This window comes from Vicugna pacos, chromosome 25 (genome assembly GCF_048564905.1).
Source record: "Vicugna pacos chromosome 25, VicPac4, whole genome shotgun sequence".
Taxonomy (NCBI): Eukaryota; Metazoa; Chordata; class Mammalia; order Artiodactyla; family Camelidae; genus Vicugna; species Vicugna pacos.
The window spans coordinates 21,899,551-21,923,882 of record NC_133011.1 but is presented as its reverse complement, the minus strand read 5'-3'; the positions used below and the strand labels follow the sequence as shown (position 1 = coordinate 21,923,882).

At 37.7% G+C, this 24,332-nt stretch overlaps 1 protein-coding gene across 3 annotated transcripts in view; it reads left to right on the top strand.

The window, feature by feature from the left end:
• The window catches only part of RAD21 (RAD21 cohesin complex component), a 56,955-nt gene that overhangs the window by 5,713 nt on the left and 26,910 nt on the right, over positions 1-24,332 (top strand). The window contains exons 3-4 of one of the 3 annotated variants that reach the window (XM_015244985.3): positions 3,238-3,330; positions 15,852-15,984. The gene's annotated coding sequence lies outside the window, so the exon portion shown is untranslated. Of the gene's footprint in view, positions 1-3,237; positions 3,331-15,851; positions 15,985-20,647; positions 21,197-24,332 lie in introns of those variants that run through there. The other 2 variants (XM_072949632.1, XM_006210937.4) reach the window with 2 other exon arrangements.

The window sequence follows — 24,332 nt, the reverse complement described above, 5'->3', positions numbered from 1 at the left end:
TTATTAGAAAGACAAAATTTGATTCCGTAGTCCAAGAATCATAAATATCTACTGAGAGGTGCCTAATAATTAAAATAACTCCTGGAACAATGTCTTTTGCTATTAGCTTTTCTATTTAAGTAGAAATGTTCCCATTCTGGGAAAATTTTTAAAATATAAGATAGAGCATATTTATAAAGCTGGCATTGGAAGAAAGGCTCACACTTAATAAGTTTATGTATTATGTTCAGAAAGAGACATAGTACTAAAGGAAATTTATTTGATCCTCAAACTGATTCCATAAAATATGAGCCATATTTTTGCTTTGTGATTTGATAAACCAAAAGAGCCACCTATTAATTTGCAATAAGAAATACAACTACCAAGCCAATCAGAATATTCTTATCAGTTAACATGTCATCTTCCAAGAAGAAAAAAGTCTAACCAGAAAACCAAACTGTTAGCTCTTTTCTATCCCACATGGCAGCCCTTTAAGGGAGGTTTTAAGAGTCCCATAAGTAACACTACTTCCTTCCACTCTTGAGCTTGGAACTCACTAAGAAACAGAGTAACCGGCAAAAACCTTATTGGAGGACAAGGCTTGGAAGTGCAGCCATGATGATCTTTCTTACACTACACTTTTCAGTGCTCACAAGCACCCTATGAAGAGTTACTCTTACTGTCTCCATTTTACAGATGAGGAAGCTGAAGCAGAGAGAAGTTAGGTAATCTGCTCGTGTCCAAAGATGTACTAGATGGTGGGGCTGGAAAGGTGAAGCCAGACATTCTGACTCTAGAACCTACATTTAAAAGCACTGTCTGCCTCACGTCACAATCTTTTCTTGCTGTCAAGGGGATTTTAATAGTTAGAGAACAGAAGTACAAGCATTAAGCTCTTCTGTTGCACTAGTGGGTCTCAGACATTTTAACAGTTGATATTTCCTCTGAGAGTCACTTCTGTTCAATGGTAACAACCCAAGTGTAGCCAGAATGAGTAAGGGCCACCAAGTCTAAATTGACCACATTACTACCATGGTCATGGGACTCTGGATACACGTTTGTAGGAGTTCCTTCCCATTTACCTTGACTGAACCCTCGTCCCTTGTGTACCTTACACACTCTCAACCTTTCAACACTCAGGTTTAAGAGGGTCCAGCTGCCTACTTTTAAAAGTACGCTCTGATCCTCCTGGGAGATGAGATGAATTACACCATCCACTTGACTCCACAGCACCCCAGGAATTTCACTCATCTAGCACTCACTACATGTATTCTAGACAATAGATGTATTTGCCTACATACAAGCTCTATAGAGATAAGACTGGCATTCTGTTTATCTTACTCTTCCTAGGACTTGGCCAATTACATGCCTTAAAAGAATGTAGGCTGTCTAATGAATGTTGTAGAATCATGAAATCCAGTCCAATCTTACTCTGACTGAATTCCTTCTACAACTCTGTAATTCTAGTGTATCTTTTGCAGGCTGTATAAATGTGGGTATAGGTTTTGGAGATTATATATTTAGCTCCGGGTATAAGAAGACTTAGGAATTGAAAAGAAACTAAGTAGACTTTAGGTGTAAGGTATTTTTACAAATTTTTATATAAAAAGTAATATGGACTAGCTGTAGGAAAATATAAAAATCATTAAACAACACCGATCACATCACCTTGCTTTAAATAACATCAGTATAGTCCTTCTGGTCTTTGTAGTAGCTGTTGTTAAGCCATTTTAAAAAATAGAAAAAGGGAAGTAATAGTTTCCTTAAAAGTAAAATATCTTAGTTAAAATGATGTAAAAAGAGAAAAGGAAATGTAAAATGATATGGCACTTGAAACAGGGATAAGGAATATTCAGTCTAAGTCAGCAGCAGAGCATTGAGTGGTTACTAAAGACAAGGCAAATATGGTGACAGTAATGGAACCACTTTTGTGACCTCAGAATCCTCAGTGCTCAGGTGGTGACCAACAGATAATTCCATTCATTCACTCATTCATCAAAGGACTCAGCATAGTATCATATACTGGTCAGTCCCTAATAGACTGAAAAAAACTGCACCACACATTTACTCATTTATCCAATAAATTCACTCAACAAAAAATATCCAACTGCCTACTGAGCAAAAGCAAATTAAGCATGATCCCTGCCCTACGTAGTAATCTCTTGTCAACCTTAAGGTCTACCTTCCTGAAAAGTCTTTCTTAATCAAATTGTAGATTGGTACAAATTACAGTCTCTTATAAAACAGGGAGTTAAAATGATTTAAATGGCATTAGATATATTTGTAAAAGAATAAATAAATATTCCAAAAAGGATCTTCTTCCAAAACAAATCAGATTCATAGAATTAAAACCCAGACATGTTAGATAACCCTTCTCATTAATTGACTTCTACTGTTCAGGACACATTGCTGTGGTATTGTTTCCCTAAGGCAAAATCAGTATCCCCACAGTTTTAATATCTTGCAAATCTTTTGGGTCTTCATATTTTTAAGCTAGTCTTTACTAGCTTGAAATGTAATGTTGTTACCACTTGCATTCTCCCTGTTTGGTTTCAACATGCTCTGGTAACACCTGCTTTGTCATAAATGATCACAGTGCTTGAGGGCACAGGTTTCATGATCTTGATTCCACAGATGGAGAGGGTGGAGCATCCACACATGTACAAAGTCTCTCTCCGTAATATCCTCACAAAGACACACCTGTGATTTCCAAGAGTAGGGAGCTAAATTTCAGTTCATTAACAAGCCTGAACAAGCAACATATTTTTAAAATCAGGGTTGTTTATATGTACAAGACCCCATTATGTCTGTAAAAAAAAAAAATTGTCTAAAACCTGGTATGGTACAGAATCCTATTTTGTTATATTATTCCAACCTTCCTCTGGGAAGAAATTAGTCCTCCTGATAAAAATACATAAGCAATTTTAGGGCTTAAAGGGTTTAAGACTTGTTCTGAGAAACCACTCATCTACGCTCCCAGTTGACTCTCACTCAGTGATTGTTGTGAAACATTATTTTCTATATTTCAACAAAGATTAGATGGCCACCCTCTTTTCCTGTAAGTGTTATTCCCGGGAGTGAATCTTTGAATTGGCCTTCTAGAGGTCTTTTTGCTTGCACCGTGCTCATAATTAAATCCTCCAAAAACTTTTTTCTTAACATCTCAAAATCTCCATTAGCAAGTAAGAGTTTACAAAAAATTCACCTAGTGAAGAAGACAGCAAATTACAATGTAATGTAATGAATGCCACTTCATAGATACACCCAGTGTCCCATAAGGATGGAAGAAAAGTATTGAAAGCAGAATGGGACCAGCTTAAACCAAGAGAAACTGAAAGTAGGAGAATTTCTGTGAGTATTTTATGGACTACTTTTCACTCAGTTTGTTTTTTGTTTATTAATTTTAAGTCAGCTACCATTTCCTACCTTTTTTTTTTTTGCTTAAAGTATGCTGTTTTATCCACATTTCAGCTCAAACAAGCTTTTATGGAATAGCTGGGAATTTAACCAGGATGATAATATTACTAGGGGAAAATATTACTAGGGGAAAAATTCTAACCAAAAAAAAAATCCCAAATTGACATTTGAAACACAACCAATCTGTAAATCAAGATTTCTTGCTAATCTGTATGAGCGAATATAAATGGATGAAATAATTCTTAGGTAAATTCAGCTTGATTTTGCTCTGCAAGATCATTCTCAGAAAGAATTCTCTGATTATTGCATTGGAGTCCCAGATACCTTGATAATAGAAAGAATTTCAGCTGGTGGACATGATGATAACATTAGTCACAGAAGTTAAATCATCTGTTACAAATCAATCTATTGGCCTTCTGGTGTATGAATTAGTCTTTTGTTAGAAAAGGGCACATTAATGCTAAAATTAAGTCCATGTAAATATACACACTGTAACAGAACTGATCCAACTGTAACTATACTGCTTTAGCTATATATTGACTCTGTCCTTGGTGCTGGCCAGTTAATATTTATTGGCTCCATTATTTGTTGTTAATATCTTGGATAAAGTTACATCCAAAAAATTTCCAGATGACACTATTGACAAAATCAAAACTCAAAAATACCTACGCATACTAAGATGAACCAAAAGCACATCAATAAGAAATTAACTAAGGATAAGTATCAGATATAATTGCACAAATACAGGAAGATGTGCCTTAGTAGCAGCAGGCATAATAATATTTATTTTGTTAAATAAGAGGGGCTTTGAGGGGCAGTAAGCTTACTGTGGGTTAAAAGTGCTCAAAAAAACTAGCATGAATTCAGCCTATTTTCAAATGTAATTACTATTCAGTACATTCTTATTTTGTACTATGTTTGGTTCTTCTATATCATTAAAGGTTTATAATGAGAGAGAGGATCAATCAATTTTATTCTGTGAAGGTTGGATGCCATCTGGAAAACAGTGCGTGTTTAGAACAAAAGAGAACAGTTTTGTATGTTGGAATTGTATGTTCGGGATTGCAAGTTTTTCGTGAAATAAATTGTCCACAGAAAATGTTTAACAAAGTATTTATTATAGAAAGTTTTTAATAGAGAGTTTTACCTTTATCATTTGTTTTGAATTCTGAAAAGTGAAATCACAATAGAAGGAAGAATGCATATGGCACGGTATTCAATTTTTACCATTTGAAGGATGCTCTTAAAATATCTCTTAATCTCAGGTCACTTCAGCCTGGCAATCTGATGGCTGAATCAACAGTCTCTGATATTAGCTAATGATTAATTCTTGTCTGCATCATATCTCTATGAAAAAACTGTCACATCATCCCTTAGAGACGTCATCTTAAAATAGAATGAAAATCACCTAATACAACAATGTGCAAAATGCAATCTTGGGCATTCTCCACCTTTAAGACGTGTTTCGGTGATGCATTTGACAACTTACACCAATCAGCATAGCAGTGAAATTTTTTTCCATCAGGGAAAAGGACTTTCATTCTACCCTGAATTTAAAACAAACTCTACAGTTCATGGAGTTCCGTGAACTATTAATTTAATAGGTAAGAACTAACTCTCAGATGTTTCATACTATTTAAAGTGAAAGATTCATTTACCTCTGAGCTACACTCGGAAAACTTCATATAGTAAGTTTCCTCAACTTAAATGAACTAAGAAGATTACTGAAAGTCAATTTGCTTTCCTACTTCGAAATTTTTGTTTTCTGAGATGAAGAAAATGAGTGTAATTTTCCATAAATGTATGGATTCAACTATATGAAGGCAAGCACCAATAATACGTCTTAATGAAAACACGGGAAGCTATTGCTGGCATCCTCTACTGCTCCACTCGGAAACCTAAAGGCTCCTCCTGCTATCCCATATTTCATGAAGCAGACTACTTGGTTTCTGTGACCTATATTTAGAACAAAAGCAGTAAATGCCATCTGGGATGAGTTGTAAAACCACAGTAGGTGTGCTGGAATTGTACAATTTTTAAGGAGACGTTGGGTTTTTTATCCTATCTTTGGACTTCAGGCGGAGATTTTTCATTTCCCTTTATCAGGAAAGACCTGCAGGGTGCAGCAGAGAGCGCTGGCGAAACTAAATTTCCGAAAGTTAAGTATTAGCTGACAGTTCAGCCCATAGGTTATGGAGGCAGACAGACCTCAGTTCGGAGTGAGCCTGCCACTTACTAGCAGATACTAAACCTCCCTAAGTCTCAGTTCCTCCACCTGTGAAATGGGATAAAAATATTACCAAGAGCATAATAAAAAATATGTATATGCATTTATAATATTTCATCTCTTTCTAGAAATTCATGGTGCTATGTCTAGTTTCATTCACCACCTGTCAGAGTGCCTTTAATTTAGCAAATACTCAAGAAATAGCAGTAATTATTGATGTCACTATTATAATTATTGGCAAGAAATACCAATATTAGCCCAGCAGTTAAAAGCTCAGTCTACAAAGCTAGACTTTCAGGGTTTAAATGTAACTTCTACCCTTCCCTAATGATCTTAGGTATTACTAAGCCTCTGTGATGTCAGTTTCCTTTTCTATAAAATGAAGATGAGATAGCACTTAATTCATAAGGTTTTCAAAAGGATTAAATAAATTAGTACCTAAAATGTGCTTTGATTTTCAAAAATGGTGCTGGAACAACTGGACATCCACATGCCAAAAAAAAAAGTGAAGTTAGACATAGATCTTACAGTCTTCACAAAAATTAACTCAAAATGGACCACAGACCTAAGTGTAAGACACAAAACTATGAAACTCCTAGAAAATAACATAGAAGAAAATATAAATGACCGTGGGTTTAGTGATGACATTTTGGATAAAACAACAAAGCCACAATCCATGAAAGAAAAGCTGGACTTCAATAAAGTTGAAGTTTTATGCTCTGCAAAAGATATCATCAAGAAAATAAAAAGACAGACCACAGACTAGGAGAAAATATTTGCAAAATACGTATCTTATAAAGGACTATTGTCCAACATATTCAAAGAACTTTTAAACTCAACAATAAGGAAAGCACTCGATTTAAAAATGAGCCAGAGACCTTAACAGATACCTTACCAGAGAAGGTATCAGATCAGTTTTTTTTAGTTGCTTCGCTCTTCTGACTCTACCTCAGAGATGCTCAAACTGAAGACATTTGGGGTTGCCACATAAGGAGGGGGTGGGAGATGTTACTGATACCTGGTAGACAGAGGCCAGAGATGCTGCTGGAGATTCTGGGCACTGGACAGCTGCCACAAATGGCAAAATGTCAATAATGCCAAGTCTGCGAAACCTGCTCCAACGCCCTGTGTGTCTTAAATGTTGTCTGTATCGTTTCCTCCTCAGCCTGCCTGCCATGGGTTCCTCCTAGTCCCTAGCCTAAAAGATGATAATGGCAAAGCAATGATTTTTACAATAAGATCACTTATGTATGAGACAAAACCTAGTATTCTTAGAATATGCATATTATTTGTGAGGGTATTTTGTCAAATGTAATTTGCTCTCTCCCACAGAAATGAGCTTATTTTCTTACTTTTAGCCTTCCACTGAAAAGAGGTAGTGTGCAAAGCCAGCCTACTTTTCTTTCTCCACCTTTAAGACGTGTTTCAGTGATGCATTTGACAACTTACGCACAGATTTTCTTTAGATGTAATAGCTGTGCTATTAAAGATGGAGCCTGTTGTAAGGATCCTCCAAAACGTAGAATTCGATCATGTAACTCATTAACTCCTCACACAGAAATATGCCATCAAAGACATATATGTATTTTTAAATTTTGCTGATGGTAAAAGATAAAAAATATAAAGAAAAAAACAAACTGGATATGACATCTTTAATAGCACAGGATATTCTTTGAAAGCACAGTAGCTTCAAATATATTAGTATTAATAGATCTGTTCTTTGATTTCAAGAAGCATGTATTAGTTTGAATGCTCTCCAGATCTGAATATCCTAGTCCAACATGCACGGTCTAGATAGCGTACCAAGCAATGACTAACTTAAGAAACCTCTTAAGGAATTTCTGCTTTGGAATACTAAATATGAAGCTCTGACAGAGGGCCATCCCCTCACTCCTCTCTAGCCCTCCTGGTCTCCTTCCAGTTCCTTGAAACTTCCAGGGAACCTCTTATCTCAGAGCCTTTGCACTCGCTATTCCCTCTGATGATCACTCCCTTCCTAGAGACTCAAACAGTCCATCTTCTCACTTCCTCCAAATCTTCACATAAGTATCAGTTTCTCAGGGAGCCTTCCTCCACCCACTCAATGCTCTACTCCCATCCCCTAGACTGTCTTTCTCCATGGCATGTATCACCTTTTATTATACTCTTGTATTCTACTCATTTGCTGTAATAAGTACTCAGTAAATGTGTGTTGTGTTCATTCAGTAAATAAAAGGAAAGAAAGGTGGGAATGCCAGTTGGACTTAATAGGCATGGTCTGTCTCTGGAGTGCTAATGCTGGTGGAAGCTTCAGACTCCCGTGCATAGCCAAGGCAGTGTGACTCCAGAGTGAAGTATGCCAGCAATGCCTTCCTGATTCCCCAACTTCCTGACAGTGCCAGAGGTAGCCCTTTCTTTAGAGGGGGGCTCTTGTTATTCTGAGTGTCCCTCCTGGAGACACAGCAAGATTCAGCTCTAATTCACAGTCTATCTCATTCATCTTTGATTATCCAAATGTTTCCTATTATCTACAGCTGAGCCCTGACTAATATTACACCCCCATTTTACAAGAAAACTGATCATCTGAAACCCTAAATGACAGTAGTGAGCCAAAATGAAGTTTATATGATCCAACAAACAAAATGAACAATTCTAGATTCCTCTTCCAATGACTCAGCAAAACCTCCTCAGTCCCAGAAGTTTCTCCTCCTAATCCCTCAGAAACATGGGTTTTTGGAACTGATGAATAAATATATTCTTTCCAGGCCAGCCCTCTGCCTGGAATAGTTTGCACCTGCTACCGATGACTGTTAGACTGCTCCCAAAAGGCAAGAAAATCTTACATCTCAGGATTTGAGCATTTTGCATAATGTATTCTGTATGATATTTTTGTGGAATTTTTAAGATATGTTGTACTGGTAAACTCAAATTAAGTCACAAAAATCGGCTGTTTGGTTATAAACCATCCACTGGGTTTACAGTGCATATTATGGATTCAAATCTTCTTTCAACTAAAAATGGCTTGTTTTCCTTTTCTGATTACTCAGTTGATGACTTGTGTGATTTGGGACAATCAGTGCCTGAGAATCTGGCTGTTGCTTCCAGTCTTTTGCACATACTGTTGAAGCAGCTAAACTCTTTCCGTGGCTAGTTATTTTTTGTTTACTTGTAGAGTTTGCTTTTGAAACTGAAAACAGTTTTCAAAGAGAAAATCATCTCAGAAGAAAATCTTAGGGGGAAAATCCTCTCGATTATTTATTTATATAGTATTATACAGACAAGCCAAGGACAGGGTACTCCTCTGAAAAGACAAACCTGGTAAGAGGGGATTCCATAATACAGAAAGCAGATGACGTGGAAAGGATCAGAGGACGGATAGGGTCAACATATTTTCTCAGGGATATGAAAGTTACTAATACAAGGTTATCAAATAACCTGTGAGTTAATTATATTACACTTTCAACATACTGTGGGTTATTTTTCTATTTATTTAAAGAGTTATTTCTGAAGTTTTTAAAAATTGGTCCCAAAAATTACAGAAGGACTGTCCCTTCTAAAGGCGTAACTTAGGTCTTGAAAAATTGTCATTATTATTGGAAGTTATTAAACTAAAAGAGTTTCTCTCTTGGTTGTCAAAGTCAATAAATTTCTCATTACTCAGATGGAAATCAGATCTTAAGAACAAAGAGAATGCCCCCTTAAAAATGGCAGTCTCATATCTCATAATAGTTTGTGAGGTTTAAAAGAGAGAAGAGGAGAGAAAGAGAATAAATACCTTGGCTGCCATCAATAAAAATTACATTTTTTAAAAAGGGTTTTATATTTGAGAAATCTGTCACAAAAACACCATTACATAAAATATTATCCTAAGTATATGACGTAGGAAGTATAAACAAATAGGCGAACTCCCAGAAAGTCCCAGGAAGACTCAGTGCGGAAGAACTGCCGTGAGTGTGCAGAGGCTGGGGAAAGGCCCTGCTTTGTGCAGAGGCAGGCGTGCGCAGGGTGGAAAAGGAAACCCAAGGAAGGAGAAATCTCATATTTGAGCCTGTAGGGGTTGGTAAAGGGCTTGCAATATATATGTTTTGATTAACCATTAAATTCCACAGCCTGACACATTGCCACACACATGATGCTTGAATAAATATTTGTCAAGCAGTTTGATACCAATGGTGTGTGCTAAGCATAGATGCACATGACAACTCCTTTCTTCCTTCTTCTTGTCTTAAGTGGTGAAATGACACCCAGAGCAACAGGCATCATGTTGCAACCGTGAAGCAACAAGCCGATATTCTGAGGATGATAGAGCAGGAGGATGTAAAAGATGTGGGTCTTTGAGGCTATCAAGGAGCTATTTCCTCCAGATATTTTGTTATATAAGTAGTTACTTGTTTTGTTTTCTTTTTCTTTTTTTTTTTTGCTTTCAAGTACAAATTTATATTTGGGTTTTTTCTCTTTTATTATTGAAGTATAGTTGCTGTACTTTGTTATAGGTGTACAATATAGTGATTGACCATTTTTAAAGGTTATATCGCCTTTATAGTTATTATAAAATGTTGGCTATATTCCCCATGTGGTACAATATCTCCTTGTAGCTCACTTTTTACCTAATAGTTCGTACCTCTTAATCACCTGCTGCTGTATTGCCCCTCCCCACTGGTAGCCACTCATTTGTTCTCCATATCTGTGAGTCTGCTGCTTTTTTGTTATATTCACGAGCTTGTGGTATTTTTTAGATTCCACGTATAAGTGATATCATACAGTATTTGTCTTTTTCTGTCTGACATTTCACTTAGCATAAAGTCCATTCATGTTGCTGCAAATGGCAAAATTTTGTTCTTTATGGCTGAATAGCATTGTATATGTATATACCATGTCTTTATCCATTCATCTGTTGATGGACACTTAGGTAGCTTCCATATCTTGGCAATTGTATGTAGTGTTGCTATGAATATTGGGGGTGCATGTATTTTTTCGAATTAGTGTTTTTGTTTTTTGGGGATATATAGCCAGAAGTAGAACTGCTGGGTCATAAGGTAGTTCTATTTTTATTTTTTTAAGAAACCTCCATACTGTTTTCCACAGTGGCTGCACCAATTTACATTTCCAACAACAAGGTATAAAGTTTCCCTTTTCTCCACATCCTTGCCAACATTTGTTATTTGTGATCTTTTTGATGATGGCCATTCTGACAGGTGTGAGGTGATATCTCATGACGGTTTTGATTTGCATTTTCCTGGTGATTAGTGATGTTGAGCATCTTTTCATGTGCCTGTTGGCCATCTGCCTTTCCTCTTTGGAAAAATGTCTGTTTGGGTCTTTTGCCCACTTTTTATTCGGATTGTTTGTTTTTTTGATGTTGAGTAGTATGAGCTGTGGAGGTAAAAGACCTGTGCTAGGAAAACTATAAGACTCTGACGAAAGAAACTGAAAATAGCACAAACAGATGATGATATACCATGTTCTTGGATTGGAAGAATCAGTATTATTAAAATGGCCATACTACCCAAGGCAATCTACAGAATCTACAGATTCACTGCAATCCCTATCAAAATAGCAATGGCATTTTTCAAAAAACTGGAACAAATAACTTTAAAATTTGTATGGAAATACAAAAGAACCCAAATTGGCAAATCTTAAGAAAGAAGAACAGAGCTGGGGGAATCACACACCCTAACTTCAGACCTACAAAGCTACAGTAATCAAAACAGTATGGTACTGACACAAAAGCAGACACATAGATCAATGGAACAGAATGGAGAGCCCAGAAATAAACCCACACACTTACATTCAATTAATCTTCAACAAAAGAGGCAAGAATGTACAATGAAGAAAAGATAGTTTCTTCAATAAATGGTGCTGGGAAAACAGGACAACTACATATAAAAGAATGAAATTGAACATTCTCTAACACTGTATACAAAAATAAAATGGATTAAAAACCTAAATGTAAGACTGGAAACCAAAAAACTCCTAGCGGAAAACATAGGCAGAACACTCTTTGACATAAATCACAGCAATATTTTTTGGATCTATCTCCTAAAGTAAAGGAAATAAAAAGCAAAAATAAACAAATGACGCTTAATTAAATGTAAAAGCTTTTGTGCAGCAAAGGAAACCATTGACCAAATGAAAAGACAGCCTACCGAATGGGAGAAAATATTTGCAAATGATCCAACCGTTAAGGGATTAATATCCAGCGTAAATGTTTTATTCTTTATTCCTGAAACCACTGTTATTTATTACTTCTAGAAAAAAAAAGATTATTTATTACTTGCAGAAAAAAGCATTCTTTATGTATACATTCCTAAAAGGAAAAATTTATCTTTTTATCAAGGCTCCTTCGCCACAGCACTCCCAGATAAACAAACAAACAGACAAACAAAATCACCTGGTTGCCGATATCTGCAATTCTTCATGCAACAGAACACTTTATCTGGAACATGTGATACTGACTCATACTTATTCGTATAGCACCTGCTTTGGCATTACCTTTGGGTCTACTCCAAGAGAGAATTTCATGTTTTGGGAATTTCTTGGCTCGCAAATTCAGATAGCCCTCAAACATACTTATTTTTTAATTATTACAGGGTTACTGGTTCAGGCATTACTAAGCTTTTGTTCTCAAACTAATTATGCTGCTACGTTGTATTACAGAAATAACCATCTCTAAAATTTTCCTCATAAACCATATTTTTCCTGGATTCTTGCCTCAAATAGTCATAAATTGCCATTTGTGCCAGTTATCAGTTTATCATCTCTGAATTCCAAATTGTTTTGCTTTGTGATACAGGAGCTGGACTATGCAAACATTTCCCTGTTGTCAGCTGGTGCAACGTTGGGTTTTGTCAGCAGGGGGCATAGAAGGGACATTGCTGGAGGAAAGGCTGCTATTTTCGGGTTCTAATGTGACACCCAGGGGCACTCATGAACCAACAGGTTTTGCCAGCACCATGCAAAGTCTCACTGGCACCTCAGAAGACTTTCCAGTGAGTTTCACCAACATCCCAGAGGGCTGATACCCAACTAGTTTCACTGGGGCCCCAACAGGTGGTTTCCAGCCAGTCCTGGTTGATGGTACTTCAGCAAATTCCCTGTCATTAAGTAGGCCACAGCCACACCCTCTCCAGCAGAGGCTGGATGTCAGTGTTGGCCTCCTTCCAAGTCTTTTCCTTCGGTGGGTATTAGTCGCAGCTGGAGAGGTGGTAGCTACTCTCTCCCCTGTATCTGCTATGCTTGTATTCTGTCAAGTTCACTTTATTGCTAAGTTGTAATCCCCTGATATTAGGTAACTATTAATTATTTATCCCTTAGTAGTTACTCCTACTATTCGTTCCTTCTTAGATAATTCTTTATATTGAATTGCTCCACTCAGTTTACTGAGTGATTACTAGTCTCCTGGCTAGACCCTGACTGATACATCTTCTCTAGGTCATTCATAGGAATTCTGCATGGGGTATCTTCATTTTGCAAGAATGTCAGGATTCTGCTGACTTCCAAAATAAATTATCCTTTCAGTTGTAATGTTAGACATGTAAGGCCAAATTTCCAAGCCTGGTAATCCAGCACATTACATTTAAATAATATACGTTATTTTGCAAAATTCCAGGAATCAGGAAAGACTCAAAGACATTGAATTTCTGTTGTGGTGGCCTTCCTTAAGCCCACTAACTTTTATTTTATTTGTGGTCCCAACATACTATTTCCGGTAATAGTCTGAGAACTAAATTGCACAGGTAAATACTAAAATGTATTTGCACTGGGGAAGTATTTGGATATTAGAAATGGACGCTACTATTGCCTACAACTCAAAGATTTGAAATTTTTAAAAATCTCTACCAATAGGGAGCCTATAGGCAAACTAAATTTTTTTAAAACTACACTTTTAACCAACATAATCAAACATCAGAACATTTGAGATTTTGGGGCTCTGTACTGTCCTTTGTCAGGAATGACCCATAGTAGAGAAAACATTTGCAAATAATATACCTAATAAGAATCTAGTACCCACAATATATTAAGAACTCATATAACTGAACAACAAAAGACAGTCAACCCAATTAAAAATGGACGGAGTATTTTTGAACATTCTCCAAAGAAGATACATAAATGGCCAGCAAGCACTTAAAAAGATGCTCAGTGTCATTAAAGAAAAGTCAATTGATGTGATAACCTATAATGGAATATAATTTGCAAAAATACTGAATCAGTATGCTGTACACCTGAAACTAATACAATATGGTAAATCAACTATACTTCAATTTGAAAACAGAAATGCAAACTAAAACCATCATGAGATGCCACTTCACACCCACTCGTATGGATAGAATTAAAAAATAACGACAGAAAATAACTAGTGGTGGTGAGGATTTAGAGAAATTGGAACTCTGATACATTGCCAATACGAATATAAAATAGACAGACACTGGGGAAGGAATTTGGCTATTCCTCAATGATTACCCTATGACTCAGCAATTCCACTCCAAGCTATAAATGTAAAAGAGTTGAAAACAGAATGTTCAAACAAATGCTTGTACACAAATGTTCATAGCAACACTACTCACAATAGCCAAAGAGTGGGAACAACAAATGTCCATCAGCTGATGAATGTTTAAAGAAAATGTGGTATCTCCATGCAAGAAATATTATTCAGCTATAAAAAGGAAAGAAGTACAGATACACACTGCGATGTGGATGAACCTAGAAAACATTGTGTTAAGTTAAAGAATCAGGCACAAAAGGTCACGTGTTGTATAATTCCACTTATATAAAGTAGCCAGAATAGCAAAATCTGTAGATTAGTGGTTTCCAGGGCCTCAAGGAAGAATGGACTAAAGAGTGATAACTGAATGAGTATGACGTTCCCTTTTTTGGTGGTAAGAATGTTCTTAATTAGACACTAGTGACGATTGTACAACCCTGTAAATGTACTAAACGCCACTGAACTATACACTTTAAAAATGGTTAAAATGGTGAATTATGTATTATACATATTATAGATACATATTGCCGAAAAAGATTATAGAAGGGAAGGAATTGGAGGTGGAAAACATGAACAATTCTTTTAAGAAATTTTGCTGTAATAGGGAGCTGAGAAATGGTGCAGAAGCTGGAAGGGAATGTAGAGTGAAAGGAAGGTTTTTAAAATATTGAAGATACTGCTATCATATAAACATCAACAGTGAAGGAGAAAATCAGCAGATCTCAGGAGAAATGAATAGTAAATGTATTGAGGAAATCAGTCTGTTATTAAATATCCAAATACCAATAATAGCAACTACAGTAATATTAAAAGAATAACTATTATTTACTGAGCTCAGTGTGCCAAACACAGTGCTAGATGCTTTAGCTATGTCATCTCATGCAATGAACACCACAGCCATGAAGGTGTAGATAGCCTGATTTTACAGATGAACAAAACAGCCTCAGACAAGTTTAGCAACTTGCTCAAGGTCACACAGTTACTAAGTGGAGAAGGCCATGATGCAAACCCATGTCTACCTGGTTCCAAAGTCTGTTCTGTAAAAAATCCTTTCCCCTTGATGTGGCCCACATACCAGCAGCCTCTGAATTACCTGGAAGCTTGCCAAAAAAAAAAAAAAAGGCAAAGTCTTGGGCCCCATCGCAAAGAACTGAGTGCAAATCTGCATTTTAACAGATGAGATGAGTTGTAAATCCATAAAAATTCGAAAATCACTACCACCCTGCTATGAATATACCATTCCTCACTGATAACAAAACCTCAACTTTAGTCTTAGGGAAAGATTTTTGATCTATTTTGTTTACAGTGAGTTTCTATAATAATATTAATTCCTCACATACAATTAGCAGATAGGGGAATGATTTCCAAATAACATGGAAGTTACACTGATTCAGGTGTGATTTTTTTCCCCCAACACGTTAATTTTTTACCCCCATCAAGTTAATGCAAAGCACATTAACACAAGACTAGACATGGTGCCATTTCCCTTCCAGCTGGCTCTTGGCTTCATTGAGCCCCGTGCTGTGTCTGAAGAACTTACTATAGGAGTTTCCCTTGCCTACTAACCCAGCAGCTTCTAGCTTTCTTTACATCTCTTCCATCCAGCCACCTTCAACCTTTTTAAGTACTGTATTTGCTCTGTTATTTCCTTGGTTAGTGGTAATTTAACATCTGTGTAAGTTTGCAAGGATTTTTGTATTAATATGTTACTATTTTTGTTTGTTGCATTAGTTTTAAGAGATTTACCCTAACTCTATTTTCCTCCAGTTTGCCGAATGAAAAAGCAATTGTCAGCAATTTGCAGAATGAAAAGGACAATGTATGTCACATCATAACCAAACACCTGCGTTCTGGAATGGCTGGGGTGGTTTAAAGGATACATCCATCTACTTTTGGATAGGTAGGTACCCATTATTCTCAATGATGCCGCGTTGTTACGGAAGAGGTGATGGGCTCGGAAATAGAGGAAATGCATCAAAATAATCAGTGACAAAAATGCCCAGCTAAAGAGTTTAAACTGCTCCCGGCATTTAAATGTTATTGGCATAATGAAATTTTCTAGGAAAAGTCCTAGTGACTCTAACAGAGATCCTGACCTAGCTTCTGTCTCTGCAGCCTCCCTTGGTTTCAACCTCAGTCATTGACAAATTTACATTCCTGTCTGGCCCAGAGACATGCAGCATCCTTGGCCCCCACTGCTGGCCCCTGGTGATTTTTCTTTGCTGACACCTACCTGCCTAAACAGACCCTTAGCACAGCCTTGACAGGAATGTTTGCAGCCTCTCTCCAGACAGAATCCTGATTCAAAACCCACATGCCTGAAGCTAAGCATGTGACTACGAATGAAATCTACTATTTCTATAGGTTACAAAACTCCCTCTCACACATGCCATTACCACTACTTAATATCTAGAGCATTAAGAATTTTTTTATTGAAGTACAGACAATTACACTGTATCAATTTCTGGTGTACAGCACAATGTCTCAGTCTTGCATATACATACACATACTGGTTTTCATATTTTTTTCCATTAAAGGTTATTACAAGATATTGAGCATAGTTCCCTGTGCTATACAAAAGAAACTTTTTAAAAAATCTATTTTTATTTATAGTAGCGAACATTAGTAAATATCAAACTCCCAAATTTATCCCTTCCCACCCCCCTTTCCATGGTAACCATAAGATTGTTTACTAAATCTGAGAGTCTGTTTCTGTTTTGCAGTTGAGTTCATAGTGTCCTTTTTTTTTTTTAACATTCCACATATGAGTGATATCATGGTATTTTTCTTTCTCTTTCTGGCTTACTTCACTTAGAATGATGATCTCTAGGTCCATCCATGTGGCTGCAAATGGCATTATTTTATTCTTTTTTATGGCAGAGTAGTATTCCATTGTATAAATATACCACAACTTCTTTATCCAGTCATCTGTCATGGTTGCTTCCATGTCTTGGCTGTTGTATATATTTAGAGCATAAAGGATTGATATTTCAATACTGATGTTTTGTCCTTAATCCTGCTTCTTAAATATGTGTCTGATTATAACATTTTTAACTATGACTGTTGTCCTTAAAATGAGTTGTCTTTTTAATCAAAATATTACCATCTCATTTAGGGATTAAAAAAAGGTATCGTTGACATTAAAAGAAAAGATAGAATTTACAATATTTTTAGTCATTTTCTGTCCATTTTTCTGTTAAGCCCAAATTCTTAAAGAAGCTATTCACTCTTTCTGAACTTTTCTTTAATAAACTTTAGAAACCTCATGCAACAAATATTTTATACTTTGATTTTTCTTTATTTAAATAGTGTTTTAATTCTGGTGCAACATACTTAATACTTGTCCATTATTAATACTGAAATACTCCTGAAAATCTATCCATTTGCCTTATTCCTCTCTAACCTAAGCCCTCCTACTTATGATATTTTTATGAAGAATTCTATAGAGAATTATGTTTTAAAGGTTTGGTAATTAAGAGGAACAAGTCTATAAAATTGCATGCAAATTTTAAACAACTCTGTTACTATGTGTTGATAATCTCTTTCTGTAATAGTTCTTATCTCACAAAAGGTCTCAGTTGTGTAAGTGTGTGTGTGTGTGTGTGTGTGTGTGTGTGTGTGAAATAAGACATAGAAAGAACACAGCTGTCTTATAAACATGCTCAAAATAGTGGCAGCATCCAGTTCTTCAGACAGTGATTATCCCAAATCATAAAAGTCGTCAACTGAGTGAGCAGAAAAGAAAAGCAGATTATTTAAATTGAAGGAAGATTAGGTCTATAATTTACATCTGTCTTGCCATGCTTTTAGTCAAATAAATTCAGTTATTAAAATTGCAAATTTTACATTGCAAAACTGTACATTCATTGAATAAGTACTTCCAGGTAAAGGAAATACTGATTGCAGCTAATTTCTATAGAAAGAAAAGTTAACTAACTGAATGTTTAATATAAGGAAATGAGTGAATATGTTGGTAAGATGGGACTTCAAGCCAGAACAGAATATATACCTTGTTCAAAAGATTCAGATCCAGCAGATTTAGGAAATTAGGGCTGCATGTGAAGTAACTAGATAAAAATTCACGAAAGGGAAGATGGGTGCCAGTGGAAAGCTACTGGGTAAGAATAAATGGTTCAAGAGAAAATAAGTGATAGACACTTGAGAGTTCAGTATGAGAGAGAGAAAGAGAGAGATAGTAAGAGAGAATTCTTTCAAATAAGGATTACAAAATGATCATACAGCAAAGTACAGTTAAGAGGGGCATTTAGAGTATTTACTGATGTTCTTAAAAGTGGAATACTTGATAAATATTTGCCATACCTTGCTGGCTGTTTAATTACTCAGAAAGTGGAAGGAGCAAGGGTAATAGTCACCATTTATGAGTAATTACCCAGTTTCAGCCACTACGCCAAGTACTTTGTATATATGATCTTACTTAATTTTCAGCAGTCATGAAAAGTATGTCCCCATTTTTATAGATAAATCAAAGCCCAGAGAAGCTTGGTATGTTGTATATGGTAAAACAGCTGGGAGGTAGAAGAGATGGATTTGAACCCAAAGCCCATGTTCATAACTCTCCTTCAAAGACAGGAGGAAAAGGTCTTAGATAAAAAAGTAATCCTATTAATTTAAATACTAGAATCATATTTGTTACTAGAAATTAGGAACAAGATTTGTTTTTATTTAAACTAAGAGAAAATATGAGTGATTCCACTGACAAGGCTAAGAGAGGCAAGAAGTGGCAATGCATATTCATCTGACCATATTTTGAAATGGAGAGAGATTTAAACTGAAATTTAATATTAACAACAAAGAAGGATTCACCATGCAATGTAGCATTATCCATGTGATCCTTAACCTGACTTAAGACTTTCCCCAGATGGTTTAGTTTTAGGTCATTTTGTAGCTGGTATACTCAACTTATTTTGAAGTGTTGAAACAAATTGTTCACTGGCAGAAATGGAATTTTTCTGTGGTGGAGAGTTTGTTAATGAAAGACTTTGTGCGTTTTTGGTTGGTTGGTTGGTAGAGGTTTTTTGGGTTTTTGTTTTTTTTTTTTTTTTTGAGATGATGAAACAATTGCCAGAGTTGAGTTTATGTAAAACCACACCAGCAGGAAGGATTTAAATGTTTTGAACGTTTAATCTCTATTGGTTGAGGGGAATCACGTTGAAAATAACAGTGTTTGCTTTCCTACTCTTGGGATTTCAACAACTATCCTTGATGCCAGCCTCTCTTAAAGTACCCATTAAAAAACAAAGAAAAAAAAATACATCTAAAAAAATTTTTTTAACAGGATATTCCCTCCATGAAAGTTTAAATTCCAGCTTCCATGGCCACTTGGCTAATGGACTCCAGCCTGTGAGCTGAACACTGCCTCAAGCCAAAATCAGGTGGCCCAGAGAGCACAAAAATGCCCACTTCCTTATCCATCTGTTGCTACAACATAGGAAGGTTAAAAGTGTGTTGTGTTAGATATTGTTAAAACCCTGAAAGGGTCCAGGACTTAAAGGTAACTGTTGCTGACAGTGAGGAATGTATGTGCTTAAATGTTTGTTTTTCCTGCATATTTCTTTACCCTAAGATGTGTCTACACTCAAAAACTATGATAGACAAGTAATTATTCCTCCGCTTTTAAGAAATTCCATAACTGCAGTTAAAAAACTAGCACACACACTCTCACACACGGACACATACATACATACATACATACATACATACATACATACATACATACATACATACATACAAACAACAAAACTAGCACAAGAGTGGGCTGGATTAAAAAGTGCTAGGTATCCACATCAAAAGATGACAATCTCACTAACCTCTCGTCTGGCAAGGAGCATTTTGTCCACTTCTCGATGCCATTCTTTAAAGAAAAAAATTATAGAGGAGGATAATAGTGATAATGACAAAGAAAATAGTAACAAAAATAACTTAGATTACTTGCAACGAGACGAGCAGCATTCCAAATGCTTGCACCCTGTTAATTCATGGATCCTTGCAACAATCCTCAGGTGAAAAACCAGCAGCAGAGAGGCTGTTACTTACTCATGGTCATACAGGCAGAAAGTGGCAGGGCCATTTTGTAAAGCCCTTAAGTTTGGGGTGGGATGGGCACATTTTTTTTTAAACAGTGGTAGTGTTATGCTAAATAATACAGTCGATCAGGGAAGACTCTCTTGAGGAAGCGGCTTTTGAACTGAAATGTGAAAAATTAAGAATTTATTAGACAAAAGGGGAGGGGATGGAAATGCAAAGCTGTTTCAAGCACAGGGAACACTGAGTGCAAAAATCTGAGGCAGGAGTGCCCTTGGTGCGTTCAATGATTTATAAGGCGGAATGACTGGAGTACAGCGAGGAGGCTGGAGCAGGAGGCAGGAGCTAGATCATTGTACCATCTTGAGCATTTTGGGTAATAGCAAGTAGGCCAATACTATCTCAGACCCCAGCTATCGTGTTACGTGGTTCAGAGAAGACCATGTATAAATACAGGTTGACTGAATGAATGAAGCCCTACATTTTATAGAGCTTGTATAAGAGCTTTATGTTACCTTCGTTGCTACAGAATCATTAAAATGAATTTTTGTGTCAAGAGCACAAAAAACTGCACAAAGACAGCTTTTCCGTTTAAAACAAGCGCAAGAATAAAGCTAAACCCAATTGGCGCGTCTCTGGTAAGCACTGCGCGTGCGCCATTGGCCAGTTCCGCAACGCTCGAAGACCCTCGAGCAAGAGAATCACCTTTGCGCTTGCTCAGTTCGGGGCTGCTCAACTAGAGGGCGGGTTCCGGAGAAAAGGAAATGGTCATTGCGTTTGCGTAGGTCCTTCGGCGTCTTAAGCTGGCTGCGCAGGCGCACAAGTACCATTTTGACCGTAAACATCCTGCCGATTTGAACCGAGGATTTGGGCGGCAGGAAGAGCCGCGGCGTAACGGCAGCCATCTTGTTTGTTTGAGTGAATCGGAAAGGAGGCGGCGGCTGTGGCGGCGGCGGGAGCTGCTCCGAAGCTACACCTCACAAGGGCTCCCCCCCTTTCCCCGCCCCCTCCCCCGACCCTTTTCCCCTCCCCAGGCCACCCAGCCCGCCCAACTCCCGGAGGAGAGCAAGGTAAGACTGTCGGCCGACCCCTTCTTCTCCGGCTCCCTCCCCCCACCCCTTCCCCGCCGTCTTGCCGTCGGGGAGCGGGACTCCGGAGGGTGTTGGGGGGGAGGGCGGCAGGGGGAGGGAGAAGACGGCGCTCTCGCGCCCCGGGACGGTGCTGTGCTGCCAGCCTCCGAGCTCCCGGACGGCAGCGCCTCCCGCCAAGGCCCCTTGCCCCGGGCCCGCCCTCGGCCGGGACCCGCGCAGCCTGGGCCCGCATCATCGCCTGTTGGGTAACAAATGGTTCTGGTCTAGTTCAGGGCCCCAAAAGCCGTTACTCCGCCGGCCGTTCGGGGACACGCGTCTTCCCGAGGAGGCAGAGGAAACCCTGGGCCGCGGAGGGCGAGGAGGAGTTTGAACGAGCCCGCTCTGGGGACTGGGCCGCCTACTGCTCGGGTGAAAATGGCTGTCTGGGAAGACGCGGGATTCCGGGCGGGAGGCGGCGGCCAGCTCGCCGCCCGCGGTGCCAGCTCCGGGGCCCTCAACTGTCCGCCGAGCGGGGGGCAAGAACATGCGGGCCGTGCTCTCGCGGCCACGGTGGAGCCGGCGGGTGGCTGCGGGCCCCTCGCCAGGGACTGCTGCTGCTCCCCCTTCCCTTTTTTGGGGGGGGTGGAATTTTTACGTTGGGGGGTATCATATTGGACAGACCAATAGAGAAAACGCGACCCAGGGAAGTGGCCTCTGATTCTTAGGAAATGAGCGTAATTGGTTTTCCTCCGCGACTTTCCTAACGAGTAAGGGTATTGAGTGTCGTGGAGACGTTTGGGGGAGGTGTGTGTTTCTGACAAATTCCTGGTGTCTTTTCCCTCGCTGAGAAAGGCTTTGAGAATGATCTACTGTAATAATGTGGGGGTGACACTATCGAGTTGTGATGCCAGACTAAACGGCCTTGTTCAAATTTGAAAGAAGGAAACGCTGGAGGTTTGGCCACCTTATGATTTGTTTGGCTGTCTGCAGAGTTCAGAAACGCGCTTGTATTTTTAAGGGTTTCTGGTAAAGGCTAGTGTTTATGGGCTTCTTTTTGCAAGCGAAAGTTAATATCTTCTCTCCTTATACTGTTTACAATAATCATTGAATTACGGAAGCATACTGCTGTTTTTAAAACATGAATGTAAATGCCAGTGAGCTGTGTGATTGTGCAGAATTTAGAAGACAGGTTGGAGAAGCTTTCCTAAGTTGTAGAGTCATCTGTTTAATGTTGGAGGCAGCTAACCAGTTACTTTTTTTAAGTTTTGGTGAGGGCATATGCCGTATCCACTGATTAAATTGCTTGATAGTTTGTACGTGAGGCGACAGCACTGCAAAACCAATGGACATGGTGCTTTTTCTACACAGGGCAGAATTGCATTGATAGAGGATAACCTTTGCCTTTTTTATGTTTGTGAAAGTAACACATTGGTACACTCTAGAATTAACTTTTCTAAAGGATGAGAATGAGTTCCTGTTTATTGGAACGCAAAAATTCTGAGAAATTTTCTCTCTTAGGTACAGAAGGGGAATTTCTAATTGTTGGAAATACACATTTTGTGTTTTCTGTTTAAATGTTGTGATGTCAGTTGTTAGGCACGATCATACTAACTGGTACACGTGCTCTGCTGAGAGATTTTTTCCAAAGTAACTTTGTATTTACAGTGGCATTGTGTTGGGTATGTGTTCTTTGTAATTCTTTTAATTGTTTGGTAGACATCCCCATTTTATAGATGAGAAGGTTAAGACTTTGATGTTAAATCACTTTTAACTGTTACAGAACCACTAAGGAGGGAGTTGAATTTAAACCTAGGATTGTCTGATTGCAAATCTCTTGTTCAAATAACTTTAGTACCAAGAGGGAGAGGAGCTCTAACATGCAGTTGGAAGTGCCTTTTGTCCCTGAGACACTCTCCCAACACTCCCTAAAGAGATAGTTCCAGTCTTATCTGAGTTAAATGTAGATGTTTTCCAAGTTAGTAATCACCGAATTTCCACCTCCCAGGTTTTTATAGTTAGGGGAAAATGAACTACACAGATTAAGCAGCTTAACTTGCTGGTTAATGGCAAAACACTCCCAATATAATTGTTTTTACTTTGGATAAGTGATGTATGTGTATGCTTCAAGTTTAAAAAAAAAAAGTCCAACAGTACAAAAGGGTAGGCCTCACTTCTCACCAGACCCACTTTCCAAAGGTAACCAGTGTCATCAGTTTTATTTGTTTTCCACAGATATTTTATGCTCTTGCAAGTGCATGTTAATATACTTGTATAGAGGAAGAGTTTTCTGGGTTTTTTAAAAAAAATACTTACGTATATCATTGTTTAAGAGAGCATGGAATTCTATTGTATGATTGTATTGATTTGCTGAAGGTCACTTATTAGGGGCTAGGTAGGTAATTTCTAAAGTGTTGCTATTAAAAGTCAGCTGGCAAGGCAGCATAGTGTTGTAGTTAGACATGTGGGCTCTGAAGTTCAGGTTCCACTTGCATTAAATACTAATGACCTTTGCCACGTTCCTTATCCTCTCCTTTTCTGTTTCTTAGTCTGTAAAATGGGCCAGTATTTATAAGATTATAGTGAAAAGGACACAAAATGCTTAGAGCTTAGTACTGTTTTTTTGTTAATCATTGTTATTACATGTACATCCTCAGGTATACCTTTGGTTTGTTACTGGAAGTGCAGTTTCTGGCTGGAAAGTAGGAGTGTTCAAAATTTTCAGATGATCTTGTCAAATTGCCCTCCAAAGAGGTCATACTAATTTATACAACCATTATCCTGCCCTGCTTTCTAACAGAAGAGTGAAATACTGTAATGATTTAACATCATTGTAGAAACGAGCTGTAGTTTTGACTTTTTTTTTAAGAAACAGCTTTTAAAAATGGCCATTTTTGCATTCTTGAATATGTTCTAAAATGTCAGCTTCCCATTCCACATCAGAATTAAATTACTTTGAAGGATCAATTTTTTAAAACTGCTGCTTTAGAAAAAATTGAGAAATCATGAAATCGCTAAGTTATGCTTTAGGACCAAATGCAGGCTTTCTGCTAAGATATTCTGTAAAGGATTAGCAAAATTTAGAATCTTTAAAACTCAAAGAGATTAATCAAAAATTTTTTTAAGATTGGTGAAACAT